Source organism: Bufo bufo, chromosome 2 (assembly GCF_905171765.1).
Source record: "Bufo bufo chromosome 2, aBufBuf1.1, whole genome shotgun sequence".
Taxonomy (NCBI): Eukaryota; Metazoa; Chordata; class Amphibia; order Anura; family Bufonidae; genus Bufo; species Bufo bufo.
The window spans coordinates 585,569,095-585,588,890 of NC_053390.1; the positions used below are offsets into that span (position 1 = coordinate 585,569,095).

At 46.7% G+C, this 19,796-nt stretch overlaps 1 long non-coding RNA gene across 1 annotated transcript; it reads right to left on the reverse strand.

Moving 5' to 3' along the window:
• Positions 1–899: 899 nt before the first annotated feature.
• Positions 900–15,676, reverse strand: LOC120991702. Its single transcript, XR_005776769.1, has 3 exons — positions 15,665–15,676; positions 12,141–12,149; positions 900–1,002 (listed from the first exon to the last, which is right to left on the reverse strand). It is a non-coding gene; the product is annotated as an uncharacterized LOC120991702 (long non-coding RNA).
• Between the last annotated feature and the right edge of the window lie 4,120 nt (positions 15,677–19,796).

Sequence of the window (19,796 nt, forward strand, 5' to 3'; positions counted from 1 at the left end):
TTCCAGACCATCAGGTGCCAAATAAATGGACTTTTACCGTATTTATTATTTGTGAACTTCTACAGGTTTATTCTGCTCTTATGGGTTAAACCTATCCTTGTAAGTATAAAGCATTTCATCTTTTTCATTAATGCTGTTTATTACAAAATGAAGTGTGAGGCCTTTAAGCCTCTCTGCAGGATTGTGTTGTAACAAGGTACTGCGCTGCTGAGAGTTTGTTTTGATCTTTGGATGATATCAAGTAGTTAGTTAAATGAAGTAGCGCTTCCCACTGATTTTGGTTCAGAGATGAGAATGAAAAGAACTGAATAAATTGCATATAAAATGGTATAAATGATATTAAAGAGAAATATCATAATTTTTGCATTTTGAACTGCAGAACTTAAATTTCTTCAGATGTTTTAGTAACCTATTGGGGTAATGGCCACACTATTTAGCAAAAGAGCAGTTTTACCCTCAAAACTACAAGGCCATGTACAATCAATTTAAAAACTGCAGAAATTTGCAGTGAAATGGTGTGACCATACCCTTAAAGGAGTTGTCCAAGTGTTTTAAACTGATGACCTATTTTCAGGATAGGTCATCAGTATATGATCGGTGAAGGTCCACCTCCTGGCACCCCCACCAATCAGCCTATCTTTGTCCAGTGATGTCATGTTCATTGGTCACACGTCCTTGGCGTAACTCAGTCCTTTTCAAGTGAATGGGGCTGAGCTGCAATTCCAAGCACAACCGCTATCCAATAAAAAGCGTTGTGGTCTGGACAGGTCATCAGTGTCTGATCAGCGGGAGTCAGAGGATAGGTCATCAGTATACAGGTTTCACAGTAGCGCCTCAGCCTTTTTACTGCTTTTCCTAGGCCAGTGACATCACGTTCATTGCTCACATGGTCTAGGCAAAGCTCAGCCCCATTGAAGTAAATGGGGCTGAGCTGCAATACCAAACACAGCTGCTATACAATGTATGTCACTGTGCTTGATGAGCTGAGAGAAGGTCGTGGCACTACTGGGAGCGCTGGTTCCTTCTGAAACAGCTCGTCAGGTGTCTCATATGTCAGACCCCCACCTATCAGATACTGATGACCTATCCAGAGAAAAAACATAGCATACGAATGGTATTCCGCGTCTAGGACTTGTGCCTGTTTTTTACAGTATAGTATTAGAGAAAACTCTCAGAATTGTCTCACACAATTAGCATTAGGCCTCATGCACATGGCCGTTGCCCGGCCGTAGCCGTATTGCAGCCTGCATACACCACATGTGCACCCCGTGTGCAATGTGGTGCAGAACAGAAGCATGGATTGGAAGCCCACGGAAGCACTACGGAGTGCTTCAGTGGTGTTTCTGTCCGTGCCTCCACACCGCAAAAACATGTTCTATTTTTTTACAGTGCAGATGGATAACGGACCTATTCAAGTTGAATGGGTCTGGATCCATCCCGGCCGCCGCACGGATGTAAGAACCGCAAACTGCGGTCCTCAATGCACAGAACGGCCGCACAACGTTTGTGTGCAAGAGGCCTTAGCCTGAGGAAATTATACAAATCAATGACAGATTTCTAGTAAGTTCATTAACTCTGAATAGAAAATGAGGGTAGTTCACACTCCCTGAGATACTGGTCGGAGATTGTGCGGATAATGCTAGAGTACCCAAGTGATCCCTCTAATGCACAGCCAAACTCCCACCATAGCTATTAGAATGGGAGAAATATCCAATAGGAACCCATATTCCATCACTGAAATGGGGGCCTGAGCCTCCTGTTCCAGTTGAGTCTGAATGGAGGAGTGGTCACCATTTTGTTATCTCTATCAGTCCCATAGACATTGAATTTAGCAGCAGGGCTCAAGAGTGGCTCAATATCCCTATTCTATTGATCAGTGAGGGGATATTCCAGTGGAAGGCCAACCAGTGATCATGCACTTATCACCTACAGTCAGGACCATAAATATTGGGAGTATTTACATCCAAATCAGGTGAACGGTGTAGGAATTACAACAGTTTTCATATGTGCCTCCCACTTGTTAAGGGACCAAAAGTAATGGGACAAATGGCTTCTCAGCTGTTCCATGGCCAGGTGTGTGTTATTTTCTCATTATCCCAATTACAATGAGCAGATAAAAGGTCCAGAGTTCATTCCAAGTGTGCTATTTGCATTTGGAATCTGTTGCTGTCAACTCTCAAGATAAGATCCAAAGAGCTGTCATAATCAGTGAAGCAAGCCATCATTAGGCTGAAAAAACAAAACAAACACATCAGAGAGATAGCAAAAACATTAGGCGTGGCCAAAACAACTGTTTGGAACATTCTTAAAAAGACCACGGAAGACCAAAAGACCCGGAAGACCACGGAAAACAACTGTGGTGGATGACCGAAAAATTCTTTCCCTGGTGAAGAAAACACCCTTCACAACAGTTGGCCAGTTCAAGAACACTCTCCAGGAGGTAGGTGTATGTGTGTCAAAGATAACAATCAAGAGAAGACTTCACCAGAGTAAATACAGAGGGTTCACCACAAGATATAAAACCATTGGTGAGCCTCAAAAACAGGAAGGCCAGATTAGAGTTTGCCAAACGACATCTAAAGAAGCCTTCACAGTTCTGGAACAACATCCTATGGACAGATGAGACCAAGATCAACTTGTACCAGAGTGATAGGAAGAGAACAGTATGGCGAAGGAAAGGAACTGCTCATGATCCTAAGCATACCACCTCATCAGTGAAGCATGGTGGTGGTAGTGTCATGGCGTGGGCATGTATGGCTGCCAATGGAACTGGTTCTCTTGTATTTATTGTTAATGTGACTGCTGACAAAATCAGCAGGGTGAATTCTGAAGTGCTTCAGACAATATTATCTGCTCATATTCAGCCAAATGCTTCAGAACTCATTGGACAGCGCTTCACAGTGCAGATGGACAATGACCTAAAGCATACTGCAAAAGCAACCAAAGAGTTTTTTAAGGGAAAGAAGTGGAATGTTATGCAATGGCTAAGTCAATCACCTGACCTGAATCCGATTGAGCATGCATTTCACTTGCTGAAGACAAAACTGAAGGGAAAATGCCCCAAGAACAAGCAGGAACTGAAGACAGTTGCAGTAGAGGCCTGGCAGAGCATCACCAGGGATGAAACCCAGCATCTGGTGATGTCTATGCGTTCCAGACTTCAGGCTGTAATTGACTGCAAAGGATTTGCAACCAAGTATTAAAAAGTGAAAGTTTGATTTATGATTATTATTCTGTCCCATTACTTTTGGTCCCTTAACAAGTGTGATGCACATATGCAAACTGTTGTAATTCCTACACCGTTCACCTGATTTGGATGTAAATGCCCTCAAATTAAAGCTGACAGTCTGCAGTTAAAGCACATCTTGTTCGTTTCATTTCAAATCCATTGTGGTGGTGTATAGAGCCAAAAATGTTAGAACTGTGTCGATGTCCCAATATTTATGGACCTGACTGTATACTGAGGATCGGTGACAAATGTACCTGTTTGGATAACAACTTAAAATTGAATTCAGAAGAGTTCACAAGAGGGGTGTCATTTTAATCTACTTTTCCTGTGGCTTTACAAAGACATTTTTGTCCAGAAAATTTAATTCAGTCTAATCTCCATGTTCAGGGAAGAGTACATACCCCTAAATAAGATTAATGGGATGGAGATAACCTGTTTCAGAGCTGGCTGAATGGTAAGAATTTGTCAATGAACACACACAATTACACCAGCTAAATTCTTTTCTTGAGCTTTTGCTTCATCTGCCCCACCCATTGTTGACATGCGTAAAGACGGAGACTGAAGTCCATGGTGACCCTATTGTACTACAGCTATGTGAGATGTGACAGCTGGCTTAGTTTTACTTACTAACCTAACGTATTGTTTTGTGCAGCTAAAAAGACTCTCATAAAATACTCTCACCGTAGTTTGAGAGGGTGCACTTTTAATTGAACATGCACATGTATGATATTACAGTGGGGCAGATGTACTACTGAAAATGTGCCAGAATTCTGGTGTAATTTGTGCCAAAAACTGGATTATATGCTTTGCGCCACATTATTTGTTTTACACACTTTTAGGGCACTTGCACACGACCGTATGCTCTCCGAGATATACGGTCCGTGAGCGGGCCACATGTCCCGGAGCGGCATTGATCGTGCGCACAGGAGCACACAGCATCATAGATTACAATGATGCTGTCCACGTCGGGCCGCCCGCGGGACTATTGTCCTGCACTCATACAGTCGTGTGCAAGGGCCCTTAGGGTACATCCACGTGTACTGGAAATTGTAGCGGAGAAGTCCATAGTGGTTTTTGCTAAGGAAAGGGGAGTGGACTTCACCCTCTCCATTGCAAAGGGTGAAATCCACTGGGAAAACCAGAGTGTTAAATGACATCCCGCACCTCATCTGCACCTCATGTCAATTTACACTACGTCTTTCGTACGCAGCGTGTGGATGAGATTTCTTAAAATCTTATCTACTTTCCCGGTACTGTACAACACTGCAGATTTGCTGCACGAAAATCTGCGAAGTAAATCGACAGCTATTCAGTCACAGGTGAACACATTTTTTTACACTTTTTCTGGCTTAAAATGTGCCATTGTGTGCCAAAAATGTGGTTTATTTTTGGCATACACTAAGCCAAAAAATAGGTGATGTAAAGTTAAACTACACAGTCTAAAGGTGCGCCAGATTTATAATCCATCATCAACCACTGTGATGAATCTGTGACAACCTGTCATCAGAATTGACCTATGGATTCAGGATTAAAGGGGTTGTCTCATCATGGACAATGGGGGCATATCGCTAGGATATGCCCCCATTGTCTTATAGATGCGGGTCCCACCGCTGGGACCCGCACCTATATCGAGAACGGAGCCCTGCAAGTGAAAGAGGGTGCACTGCGCATGAGCGGCCGCCCTCCATTCATTTTCTATGGGGCCGGCAAAAATAGTTGAGCGCTGACTCGGCTCTATCCGTCGGCCCCATAGAAATTCATGGGAGCGGGGGCCGCGCATGTGCGGTACACTCCCATTCACTTCTATGGGGACCCGTCTTGGTGGTGGCCGGACCGGAGTCCTCCAGCCACCACCTTGCGGGGCTCCGTTCTCGATATAGGTGCGTGTCCCAGCGGTGGGACCTGCACCAATAAGACAATGGGGGCATATCCTAGCGATATGCCGCCATTGTCCATGATGAGACAACCCCTTTAAAATCAGTTTGTTTAAGTTAGAAATCATCTTTGAACATGTACCTGACATCATCAACTGGTAGCTCCAGGAGTCATTGGGGTGTTGTGCTGGATGAGGCGGGTCATGGAGTCATCCCCTGTTATCCCATACATCTCACTCTCATAAATCTCCCCCTTCCCCTTACAGACCTTCCCTTGGCTTTCTTACGTCAGCGCCTGGCCATGGGAAATCTCACTAAGGCCTCATGCACATGACCATGCACCGACTGTGTGTCCGCCACCTGCGGGTGCCGACCCATTTACTTGTATGGGGTCTGAGATCCACATCCGACAGTCCGCACCACAAAAAAGTAGTGCATGCAGATGCCTCCGTTCTGTACTGTATCTTCTGGATTATGGACCCATTCAAGTGAATGGGTCCGCATCCATGATAGTGTGCACAAGGCTGGTGCCTGTATATTGTGGACCCGCTGTTTGCAGGCTACAATACAGGCACGGTCTTGCCACAGTCCTGTGCATTAAGCCTTAGGCAAAAAGACCTCCATCCTCTTCTAACATGTGCAGTGAGTGGAAGTGTATAGACTTCAGCTTCAAGCGCTTACTGCGCATGCACTGAACTCACTGGGACTTATGTCAGCTGATTGTTGTGGTGCAGGCCCATATATCCCACACTAATGCAGCAATAACGGTACACTATAGCCCATAGATGTTTATGTTTATCATTTTTCTTGAGAAGTTTATGAATGAATTACCAACAGTCTGCAATAAAGGTCAAGATGGGTGTTACCAGCTGGAGGGGTGTCCCTGCACAGTCTGACACTATCTAATGCAGGCTTCAGGATTGTTAAGGCATGGGGAATAGTAGTTACTAAATCAGACATTCCAGGAGAGCTGAGAGGTCATTACAAGGGTTGTCCCATGCCCAAATATTAAATTTCTCTGTTCATATCAAAATATGTTTTCAATTGAAATCATTCTTTAAAAATACTCCTATGTCTAGATATTGATGTTACTTGTTATGCTTCTAGTGCTCTGATTCTAGTTGGCTTGGCTGTACAACAGCAGGAGTCACTCCACCACCCGTGGACAACAAAATCTCTGGGTGGGGGAACTGAGGTATTGTGCATCTATGACCACAAGCACTGGACACATTAGGGGCATGAGTGGGAATCCAAAGAATACTAGGGGGTGTCATGACAGTCATGTTGCAGCATTACAAATATAAACTCCAGCAATGATGATGCAAGCGTGATTCTTTAGTTAGGAAATGCGGCTGTGTGACGTTTCAGCCACGCAGGGCCTTTATCAAACTACAGCAAAAACATAGAAATATCACAAAATTCATATAGTGACACCAGAGCAGTGGTGTGTTAGACAGTATATAGTAAACAGTATATAGTAGACATAAGTTGTGCACATCTTAGAGTAGTGTCAAGTCACATCTAGAGGTCCAGAAGATGAGCACGAAAATAGAAAAGAACGGCTCCAGATTCACATAAAGGTCCTCTAAAAACCTTCTTCTTTATTCATATATAGAGATGGCCCGAACTATCCGACGGCGAACAGTTCCCGGCGAACATAGCTTGTTCGCGTTCGCCTCTGCCGGGCGAACACATGCGATGTTCGGTCCGCCCCCTATACATCATCATTGAGCAAACTTTGACCCTGTACCTCACAGTCAGCAGACACATTCCAGCCAATCAGCAGCATACCCTCCCTCCCAGACCCTCCCACCTCCTGCACAGCATCCATTTTAGATTCATTCTGAAGCTGCAGTCTTAGTGAGAGGAGGGAGACTGTAACTGCTGCTGATTTAATTGGGAAATCGATAGCTAGGCTAGTGAATTCAGTGTCCACTCCAGTCCTGAAAGACTCATCTGATCTCTGCTGTAAGGACAGCGTCCTGACAGCACCCCAAAAAGCCCTTTTTAGGGCTGCAACATTAGTCTGCTTTTTTTTTTTCCTTTATATACATATTGCAGTTGCCTGGCCTGCCTGTGTGTGAGGAGCTGCAGGCCCACAGACTGTAGTGTGCCCACTGCCAGTGCTCACCCCTGTCATTCCGTGTGGCACAGGACTTTGCTTAAAAAAAGGCACTTCATTTTTACACTTTAATCTAAGGTTAGTTGCCTGCCAGTGTGTGTCAGGCTGACTTCCACTGACTGTAGTGTGCCCACTGCCAGTGCCCACCACTCATACCGGCTGGCACAGGACTTTGCATAAAAAAGGCATTTAATTTTTACACTTTAGTGTAATTTCAGCTGCTTGCCTGCTGCTAGTGTGTGTCAGGCCGACTTCAACTGACTGTAGTGTGCCCACTGCCAGTGCCCACCCCTGTCATCCCGTGTGGCACAGGACTTTGCTTAAAAAAAAGGCACTTCATTTTTACACTTTAATCTAAGGTTAGTTGCCTGCCAGTGTGTGTCAGGCCGACTTCAACTGACTGTAGTGTGCCCACTGCCAGTGCCCACCCCTGTCATCCCGAGTGGCACAGGACTTTGCTTAAAAAATAGGCACTTAATTTTTACACTTTAATCTAAGGTTAGTTGCCTGCCAGTGTGTGTCAGGCTGACTTCCACTGACTGTAGTGTGCCCACTGCCAGTGCCCACCACTCATACCGGCTGGCACAGGACTTTGCTTAAAAAAGGCATTTAATTTTTACACTTTAATGTAATTTCAGCTGCTTGCCTGCTGCTAGTGTGTGTCAGGCCGACTTCAACTGACTGTAGTGTGCCCACTGCCAGTGCCCACCCCTGTCATACCGAGTGGCACAGGACTTTGCTTAAAAAATAGGCACTTAATTTTTACACTTTAATCTAAGGTTAGTTGCCTGCCAGTGTGTGTCAGGCTGACTTCCACTGACTGTAGTGTGCCCACTGCCAGTGCCCACCACTCATACCGGCTGGCACAGGACTTTGCTTAAAAAAGGCATTTAATTTTTACACTTTAATGTAATTTCAGCTGCTTGCCTGCTGCTAGTGTGTGTCAGGCCGACTTCAACTGACTGTAGTGTGCCCACTGCCAGTGCCCACCCCTGTCATACCGAGTGGCACAGGACTTTGCTTAAAAAATAGGCACTTAATTTTTACACTTTAATCTAAGGTTAGTTGCCTGCCAGTGTGTGTCAGGCTGACTTCCACTGACTGTAGTGTGCCCACTGCCAGTGCCCACCACTCATACCGGCTGGCACAGGACTTTGCTTAAAAAAGGCATTTAATTTTTACACTTTAATGTAATTTCAGCTGCTTGCCTGCTGCTAGTGTGTGTCAGGCCGACTTCAACTGACTGTAGTGTGCCCACTGCCAGTGCCCACCCCTGTCATACCGAGTGGCACAGGACTTTGCTTAAAAAATAGGCACTTAATTTTTACACTTTAATCTAAGGTTAGTTGCCTGCCAGTGTGTGTCAGGCTGACTTCCACTGACTGTAGTGTGCCCACTGCCAGTGCCCACCACTCATACCGGCTGGCACAGGACTTTGCATAAAAAAGGCATTTAATTTTTACACTTTAGTGTAATTTCAGCTGCTTGCCTGCTGCTAGTGTGTGTCAGGCCGACTTCAACTGACTGTAGTGTGCCCACTGCCAGTGCCCACCCCTGTCATACCGAGTGGCACAGGACTTTGCTTAAAAAATAGGCACTTAATTTTTACACTTTAATCTAAGGTTAGTTGCCTGCCAGTGTGTGTCAGGCTGACTTCCACTGACTGTAGTGTGCCCACTGCCAGTGCCCACCACTCATACCGGCTGGCACAGGACTTTGCTTAAAAAAGGCATTTAATTTTTACACTTTAATGTAATTTCAGCTGCTTGCCTGCTGCTAGTGTGTGTCAGGCCGACTTCAACTGACTGTAGTGTGCCCACTGCCAGTGCCCACCCCTGTCATACCGAGTGGCACAGGACTTTGCTTAAAAAATAGGCACTTAATTTTTACACTTTAATCTAAGGTTAGTTGCCTGCCAGTGTGTGTCAGGCTGACTTCCACTGACTGTAGTGTGCCCACTGCCAGTGCCCACCACTCATACCGGCTGGCACAGGACTTTGCATAAAAAAGGCATTTAATTTTTACACTTTAGTGTAATTTCAGCTGCTTGCCTGCTGCTAGTGTGTGTCAGGCCGACTTCAACTGACTGTAGTGTGCCCACTGCCAGTGCCAACCACTGATACCGGGTGGCACAGTAGCTTGCCGATAAATAAGGCATTTAATTTTTAGACAGTAGTCTAAATTCAGTTGCTTGCCTGCTGCCAGTGTGTGTCAGGCCCGCTTCCACTGACTGTAGTGTGCCCACTGCCAGTGCCAACCACTGATACCGGGTGGCACAGTAGCTTGCCGATAAATAAGGCATTTAATTTTTAGACAGTAGTCTAAATTCAGTTGCTTGCCTGCTGCCAGTGTGTGTCAGGCCCTCTTCCACTGACTGTAGTGTGCCCACTGCCAGTGCCAACCACTGATACCGGGTGGCACAGTAGCTTGCCGATAAATAAGGCATTTAATTTTTACACTTTAGTGTAATTTCAGTTGCTTGCCTGCTGCCAGTGTGTGTCAGGCCCGCTTCCACTGACTGTAGTGTGCCCACTGCCAGTGCCAACCACTGATTCCGGGTGGCACAGTAGCTTGCCGATAAATAAGGCATTTAATTTTTAGACAGTAGTCTAAATTCAGTTGCTTGCCTGCTGCCAGTCAGTGTGTCAGGCCCTCTTCCACTGACTGTAGTGTGCCCACTGCCAGTGCCAACCACTCATACCGGGTGGCACAGTAGCTTGCCGATAAATAAGGCATTTAATTTTTACACTTTAGTGTAATTTCAGTTGCTTGCCTGCTGCCAGTGTGTGTCAGGCCCGCTTCCACTGACTGTAGTGTGCCCACTGCCAGTGCCAACCACTGATACCGGGTGGCACAGTAGCTTGCCGATAAATAAGGCATTTAATTTTTAGACAGTAGTCTAAATTCAGTTGCTTGCCTGCTGCCAGTCAGTGTGTCAGGCCCTCTTCCACTGACTGTAGTGTGCCCACTGCCAGTGCCAACCACTCATACCGGGTGGCACAGTAGCTTGCCGATAAATAAGGCATTTAATTTTTACACTTTAGTGTAATTTCAGTTGCTTGCCTGCTGCCAGTGTGTGTCAGGCCCGCTTCTACTGACTGTAGTGTGCCCACTGCCAGTGCCAACCACTGATACCGGGTGGCACAGTAGCTTGCCGATAAATAAGGCATTTAATTTTTACACTTTAGTGTAATTTCAGTTGCTTGCCTGCTGCCAGTGTGTGTCAGGCCCGCTTCCACTGACTGTAGTGTGCCCACTGCCAGTGCCAACCACTGATACCGGGTGGCACAGTAGCTTGCCGATAAATAAGGCATTTAATTTTTAGACAGTAGTCTAAATTCAGTTGCTTGCCTGCTGCCAGTCAGTGTGTCAGGCCCTCTTCCACTGACTGTAGTGTGCCCACTGCCAGTGCCAACCACTCATACCGGGTGGCACAGTAGCTTGCCGATAAATAAGGCATTTAATTTTTACACTTTAGTGTAATTTCAGTTGCTTGCCTGCTGCCAGTGTGTGTCAGGCCCGCTTCTACTGACTGTAGTGTGCCCACTGCCAGTGCCAACCACTCATACCGGGTGGCACAGTAGCTTGCCGATAAATAAGGCATTTAATTTTTACACTTTAGTGTAATTTCAGTTGCTTGCCTGCTGCCAGTGTGTGTCAGGCCCGCTTCTACTGACTGTAGTGTGCCCACTGCCAGTGCCAACCACTGATACCGGGTGGCACAGTAGCTTGCCGATAAATAAGGCATTTAATTTTTAGACAGTAGTCTAAATTCAGTTGCTTGCCTGCTGCCAGTGTGTGTCAGGCCCGCTTCCACTGACTGTAGTGTGCCCACTGCCAGTGCCAACCACTGATACCGGGTGGCACAGTAGCTTGTCGATAAATAAGGCATTTAATTTTTACACTTTAGTGTAATTTCAGTTGCTTGCCTGCTGCCAGTGTGTGTCAGGCCCGCTTCCACTGACTGTAGTGTGCCCACTGCCAGTGCCAACCACTGATACCGGGTGGCACAGTAGCTTGCCGATAAATAAGGCATTTAATTTTTAGACAGTAGTCTAAATTCAGTTGCTTGCCTGCTGCCAGTGTGTGTCAGGCCCTCTTCCACTGACTGTAGTGTGCCCACTGCCAGTGCCAACCATTCATACCGGGTGGCACAGTAGCTTGCCGATAAATAAGGCATTTAATTTTTACACTTTAGTGTAATTTCAGTTGCTTGCCTGCTGCCAGTGTGTGTCAGGCCCTCTTCCACTGACTGTAGTGTGCCCACTGCCAGTGCCAACCACTGATACCGGGTGGCACAGTAGCTTGCCGATAAATAAGGCATTTAATTTTTAGACAGTAGTCTAAATTCAGTTGCTTGCCTGCTGCCAGTGTGTGTCAGGCCCACTTCCACAGACTGTAGTGTGCCCACTGCCAGTGCCAACCACTCATACCGGGTGGCACAGTACCTAGCACGCGTAGTACCACTTATCTAAAAAAAAAATGACAGGCAGAGGCAGGCCACCCCGCAGGGGCCGTCGTGGTCGTGGTGCTGTGATTTCCACTGTCCCTGGAATAATGCCCAGTTTTCAGAGGCCACGTACCCTGAACCCGAAAAATTCAGAGGACGTAGTTGACTGGCTTAGACAGGACACCCAATCTTCAACAGCTTCCGCTAAGAACCTTGACGCACCATCCTCCTCCAACTCAGCTTCGGTCACCTGCTCTCAAGTTACCACGCACCCGCCCGTCGCCACTACCACCACAGCCACCACAGCCGCTTCACTTGATCCGTCAGAGGAGTTATTTACACATCAGTTGGATGCAATTAGTGATGCGCAACCATTATTGCCAGATGATGTAGATTACGGGGATATGTCTCAGTCAGGCAGGATTACACACATGGACGTACAGTGTGATGATGATGATGTTGTACCCGCTGCTGCTTCCTTTGCTGAGGTGTCAGATACAAGTGAAGCGGTTGATGATGACGATGTGTCCACGGATGCCACGTGGGTGCCTGCTCGAAGAGAAGAAGAGGGGGAAAGTTCTGAAGGGGAGACAGAGAGAATGAGGAGACGAGTTGGAAGCAGGGGGAGGTCGTCGCAAGGAGTTAGTGGCACAGTCAGACAGCATGTATCGGCACCTGGGGTCAGCCAGACAGCACGCCAGTCAACGCATGCTGTTGCCACCACTAGAATGCCGTCATTGCAAAGCTCAGCAGTGTGGCATTTTTTTTGTGTGTCTGCCTCTGATAAAAGCAATGCCATTTGCAACCTGTGCCAAAAGAAACTGAGTCGTGGGAAGTCCAACACCCACCTTGGTACAACTGCTTTGCGAAGGCACATGATCTCACATCACAAACGCCTATGGGATCAACACATGAGTACAAGCAGCACACAAACTCAAAGCCACCATGCTCCTCCTGGTCCTGCATCTTCAGCCACGTCAACCACTGCTGTCCTCCCTGCCCCCTCTCAACCACCCGCCACTCCATCTCTCACCTTCAGCAGTTCCTGCTCATCTGCCCACAGTCAGGTGTCTGTCAAGGACATGTTTGAGCATAAGAAGCCAATGTCACAAAGTCACCCCCTTGCCCGGCGACTGACAGCTGGCTTGACGGAACTCTTAGCCCGCCAGCTTTTACCATACCAGCTGGTAGAGTCTGAGGCCTTCAAAAAATTTGTCGCTATTGGGACACCACAGTGGAAGGTACCCGGACGAAATTTTTTTTCAAAAAAGGCAATCCCAAACCTCTACCATGTCATTGAAAAGGAAGTCATGGCATCTCTGGCATACAGTGTTGGGGCAAGGGTCCATCTGACCACTGATACCTGGTCTGCAAAGCACGGTCAGGGCAGGTATATCACGTATACTGCGCATTGGGTCAACCTGCTGACGGCTGACAAGCATGGAATGCGTGGCTCTGCAGCGGAGTTGGTGACACCACCACGACTTGCAGGCAGACCTACTGCCACCTCCTCTACTCCTACTCCATCCTCTTTAATTTCCTCCTCGGCTGAGTCCTCTTCTGCTGCGGCGTCTGGCTGCACATCAACTGATTCCCCCCAGCTCCCCAGGGGCTATTCCACATCCCGGATACGACAGTGTAACGCTATCTTGGGGTTGACTTGCCTGAAAGCAGAGAGCCACACAGGACCAGCACTCCTGTCCGCCCTGAACGCACAGGTGGATCAGTGGCTGACCCCGCACCAACTGGAGATCGGCAAAGTGGTGTGTGACAATGGAAGCAATCTGTTGGCGGCATTAAATTTGGGCAAGTTGTCACATGTGCCGTGCATGGCACATGTGTTGAATCTCATCGTACAACGTTTTGTGTCTAAGTACCCAGGCTTACAGGACGTCCTCAAGCAGGCCAGGAAGGTGTGTGGCCATTTCAGGCGTTCCTACACGGCCATGGCGCACTTTTCCGATATTCAGCGGCGAAACAACATGCCAGTGAGGCGCTTGATATGCGACAGCCCGACACGTTGGAATTCAACACTCCTAATGTTCGACCGCCTGCTCCAACAAGAAAAAGCCGTCAACGAGTATTTGTATGACCGGGGTGCTAGGACAGCCTCTGCGGAGCTGGGAATCTTTTTGCCACGTTACTGGACACTCATGCGCAATGCCTGTAGGCTTATGCGTCCTTTTGAGGAGGTGACAAACCTAGTCAGTCGCACCGAAGCCACCATCAGCGACCTCATCCCATTTGTTTTCTTCCTGGAGCGTGCCCTGCGAAGAGTTCTGGATCAGGCTGTAGATGAGCGTGAAGAGGAAGAGGAAGAGTTGTGGTCACCATCACCACCAGAAACAGCCTTGTCATCATCGCTTGCCGGACCTGCAGCAACGCTGGAAGAGGAGTATGAGGAAGAGGAGTCAGAGGAGGAATGTGGCGGCTTTGAGGAGGAGGAAGACCAACCACAGCAGGCACCCCAGGGTGCTCGTTGTTGTCACCTATCTGGGACCCATGGTGTTGTACGTGGCTGGGGGGAAGAACAGACCGTCAATGACATCAGTGAGGACGAGGAACGGGAAATGAGAAGCTCTGCATCCAACCTTGTTCAAATGGGGTCTTTCATGCTGTCATGTCTGTTGAGGGACCCACGTATAAAAAGGATAAAGGAGAACGATCTGTACTGGGTGACCACGCTACTAGACCCCCGGTATAAGCAGAAAGTGGCAGAAATGTTACAAAATTACCGAAAGTCGGAAAGGATGCAGCAGTTCAAAACCAAACTAAAAAATATGCTTTACACAGCTTATAAGGGAGATGTCACAGCACAACGGGAATCTAACAGGGGAAGAGGTGAGTGTAATCCTCCTCCTACCACGGCGGCAAGGACTGGACGATTTACAGATGTGTTGTTGATGGAGGACATGCGGAGCTTTTTCAGTCCTACTCATCGCCACAGCCCTTCGGGATCCAGCCTTAGAGAACGACTCGACCGACAGGTAGCAGACTACCTCGCCTTAACAGCAGATATCGACACTCTGAGGAGCAATGAACCCCTTCACTACTGGGTGTGCAGGCTTGACCTGTGGCCTGAGCTATCCCAGTTTGCGATAGAACTTCTGGCCTGCCCTGCTTCAAGTGTCCTGTCAGAAAGGAGCTTCAGTGCAGCAGGAGGCATTGTCACTGACAAGAGAAGTCGCCTCGGTCAAAAAAGTGTTGATTACCTCACCTTCATAAAGATGAATGAGGCATGGATCCCGAAGGGACTGACAGTGGGGGATACGTTTGACTAACAAAAGGCCTGATTACATGCCTTGGCCTCAAAATGGTCCCCACGCTGCTGTATTTAATGTCTGCATACCGGATGACTTTCGTGAATTCTCCACCACCAACTAGGGTTCAAGCCGTAATGTTTTAGTCACTTTTCTGCCTGGAAAACATAAATTTTTCCGGCCGCTGCTACAATAGCGTCTGCAACAGTGCCATTATTTTTCAGGCATGTGTACATGCCTAATTTTTCTGTCCTATGGTGCAGCACTGTGGCTGCAAAAACAAACCAAAAAAAAAAGGCACATACAAGTGTCAATTCCCCTTCGTGATCGTTACCTTGTTGTGGTGAAGGGGCTTGCGTATCACAATGAAGCAATCATCATCACCTCTATAAAAGTGTGTTGGCAATGTTGCCACACCCCAGATGATAAGGCCGTTGCTTCATTATGGTCAGACCAAAAGCGATCGGGTGGCCACGCTACTAGACCCCCGGTATAAGCAGAAAGTGGCAGAAATGTTACCAAATTACCAAAAGTCGGAAAGGATGCAGCAGTTCAAAACCAAACTAAAAAATATGCTTTACACAGCTTATAAGGGGGATGTCAATGGGGGATTCGACAATGGTTAATCAATTCGACCGGATAGGGTCCGTAACAGGGATTAAACTGATAGCAATAGTACTAGTTAAGACACCACTCATATAGGGTGTCACAGCACATTGCTCTGTGCACGCGCAGTGCCCCAATTTGGGAGTAAGAGGACCGACCAAGCTGCTTTTTCCATCTCCCGGTTCCTGAAATCAATTCAGTTTAGTGTATGAGAGTTTGGTCTGTCACTGTGAAGGCAGTCGAAGGTACCCGGCCTAAATTTTTTTTCATAAAAGGCAATTCCTGATATGGGACGTAACAGGGATTAAACTGATGAGAATAATACTACAGAAAATACCACTCATATCGGTGGAGGGAGCCAGCGTTTTTTTAACCATCTCCCCGTTCAAAAAATCTATTTAATAAATGGCCCCCAGATTGGGGATGTTAGAGGGATTAAACTGATGAGAATTGTACTACAGAAAATACCACTCATATCGGGTGTGACAGTAAATTGCACGGCGCAGATGCAGTCACCGTGGTTTAAAACAGAGTGGAGGGAGCCAGCGTTTTTTTAACCATCTCCCCGTTCGAAAAATCTATTCAATAAATGGCACCCAGATTGGGGACGTTAGAGGGATTAAACTGATGAGAATAGTACTACAGAAAATACCACTCATATCGGGTGTGACAGTAAATTGCACGGCGCAGACGCAGTCACCGTGGTTTAAAACAGAGTGGAGGGAGCCAGGTTTTTTTTAACCATCTCCCCGTTCGAAAAATCTATTCAATAAATGGCACCCAGATTGGGGACGTTAGAGGGATTAAACTGATGAGAATAGTACTACAGAAAATACCACTCATATCGGGTGTGACAGTAAATTGCACGGCGCAGACGCAGTCACCGTGGATTAAAACAGAGTGGAGGGAGCCAGCGTTTTTTTAACCATCTCCCCGTCCGAAAAATCTGTTTAATAAATGGCCCCCAGATTGGGGAGTCGGGGACGTTAGAGGGATTAAACTGATGAGAATAGTACTACAGAAAATACCACTCATATCGGGTGTGACAGTAAATTGCACGGCGCAGACGCAGTCACCGTGGATAAAAACAAAGGGGAGGGAGCCAGCGTTTTTTTAACCATCTCCCCGTTCGAAAAATCAATTCAATTGACCTTTCGGGGACCCTTGGTGTTGTACGTGGCTGGGTGGAGGAAGAAACCTTCAATGACATCACCGGGACGTGGCTAGCTTGGTATCCAACCTTGTGCAAATGGGGAGTTTGCGGTTGTGCAAATGAACTGTTTGCGGTGCATTAAAAGGGGAGTTTGGTCTGTCAATGTCTGTGATGCGGGCGTAACCCTTACACTACCTGATCGATACAACATCATACCTGATCGTATACACACACTGGATGTTTTAAAGCACATTATTCCAAACAATTTAGGAATGTTAGTTGATTTATGCCCTTTATGGATTAAAACCCGACTCTGCGTCCACTACGTAATTTTCCATGGGAGTTTTGCCATAGATCCCCCTCCGGCATGCCACAGTCCAGGTGTTAGACCCCTTGAAACAACTTTCTCATCACTATTGTGGCCAGAAAGAGTCCCTGTGGGTTTTAAAATTCGCCTGTCTATTGAAGTCTATGGCGGTTCGCCCGGTTCGCCAGTTCGCGAACATTTGCGGAAGTTCGCGTTCGCTGTTCGCGAACTGAAAATTTTATGTTCGCGACATCACTATTCATATATATAATGCTTACAGCAGACACATCCACCTGGTATACAAGACTTGTTGACGCGTTTCGGACACTTGGTCCAGAAGATGACACTAGGTTGAATATAAATATCTATACACACATGATAAGGAGAATTAAACTAATGAAAATTAATGATCGATACTTTAAAGGGTTTCTATCACTTCGTTTCACATAATTAGCTGTCAGACACTAGCGATCCGCTAGTGTCTGCTTTGCCAAACCATCCTAATAGAATTGCTTTTGGGGCAGCCGTTTTGCTAAAAAAAGAACTTATATCGATATGCTAATGAGCCTCTAGGTGCTATGGGGGCGTCATTAGCACCTAGAGGCTCCGACTACCTTCACAAACTGCCGCCGCCCAGCGCGTCCCTCCAGCCCGCCCATCTCCTCCTGAATGCGATCCTCCCTGTGAGCGCCTGTATTCGGCGCATGCGCAGTGAATGTCTGACCGCTTCCCTGCTCAGACATCTCCACTGCGCCTGCGCCGATGACGTCATAGTGCTCCGAGGAACAGGCGCAGTGGAGATGTCTGAGCAGGGAAGCGGTCAGACATTCACTGCACATGCGCCGAATACATACGTTCACAGGGAGGATCGCATTCCGGAGGAGATGGGCGGGCTGGAGGGACGCGCTGGGCGGCGGCAGTTTGTGAAGGTAGACCGAGCCTCTAGGTGCTAATGACGCCCCCATAGCACCTAGAGGCTCATTAGCATATCGATATAAGTTCTTTTTTTAGCAAAACGGCTGCCCCAAAACCTATCATATTAGGATAGTTTGGTAGAGCAGACACTAGCGGATCGCTAGTGTCTGACAGCTAATTATGTGAAACGAAGTGATAGAAACCCTTTAAGGTTAAAATACAGATAAAGGTATGTTGTACAGTAAAGGAGATATAAGTGAGCTGTAGAGCCAATAATCGTTGGTTATCTGGTGCCGCGATGGGTAGAGCCTCAGGGTTGTGTGCGCTATTGGAAATGTGCATCAGCACTTCAGCGAGACGCGTCACGTGTATCAGGCAGCGCGCTCTTTACATAGAGTGAGCCGGCTGATAGGAAAATGCGGTGCATGCGCACTGAAGTACAGAGCGTGTCATGCCTCGCACTGGGCTGAGACAGAGTTGAAGCGCTTTGCCTGGTGTATTGCGAAGAAGGGAGGAGCGGAATCGCTATTAGTGTCACTGACAGAAAAAAAGGGGGAAGGACAAATGAATGTATATAGTGATGTATATAATAGGAATGTTTAATGTAAGTAAAATGGTGGTGATGAATAGTGGTACTGAATATGTGACCTTACAAAGGATACTCCAGGAGTCACCAGGGTTCCATAATTAAATCATGGTGACCAAAGAACAATCAGGCATTCTGACAACTGACCTGTACAAGAAACCCACAGACCGCAACAACCTTTTACATTTCTCTAGCTTCCACCCTTATAACACGAAAAAGTCTCACAATTTTAGCGGGTACGTCGGATTGTGAAGACTGACCCCCTATGACAAACAAGACTATCAGAAATGGAACTACGTTTTTCGTAAAGGGGCTACCCTTCACGTCTACTCCAAAATACCGCAACACCACATACCCCCAAATCCATATGCAAAACTACACAGATCCCGTTCGTACATACCTTTCACCCAAGTACAAATAAGTTCTTAAATAGCGTCAGGAATCATTGGTCAACTTTACAAAAAGCATACCCGAGATAACAGAATTCAAGAACTCCGTACTCTCGTGCACCCGTCGCCCTAAGAATCTCTGAGACCTACTAGTCAAAGCAGACATTAGATCAGCCAAAATTGCCCCCAGACAGACCTTTCTCCAGACACAAAAAAGAGGTACTTTCCCATGCGTGCACTGCATGCAATGTTCCAATGTCATAAAAGGTTGCCAATTTTATCACCCAAAATCAGGAAAAAGCTTTCTGATTCAAGTTTATTTACGTGCAACTCCTCATTTGTAATCTATCTATTGAAGTGTCCCTGTGGCAAGGTGTAGGTAGGAGAGACAACACAGAAGATCCGTGACCGAATATGCCAACACAAGTCCAACATTAGGAGAAAAAACCTGCTATTACCTGTACCAGCACACTTCAACTCGGCAGGTCACAATCTCTCTCAATTAAAATACAAAGTTATTGATCATGTAACACCTAACAGAAGAGGCGGCGATAGAATCAGACATCTTAAAACCAGAGAAGCTTTCTGGATACATAAACTGGATAGCCTGGAACCCAGGGGGTTAAATAGAGAGTACGAGATCCAGAATTTGTTATAAGGGGGATAGTGTTTGACGTCAACAGATAAGGTTAACAACATCCGGAACGGATATGAATTAATGTATATGAGAACCATTACTTCTATATGTATATACTGTATCACTGGGCAATTCTTTGATCCTTCTTTTTTTCTTTATTCCAGATTTAATTATGGAGCCCTGGTGCCTCCTGGAGTATCCTTTGTAAGGTCACATATTCATTACCACTATTCATCACCACCATTTTACTTACATTAAACATACGTAC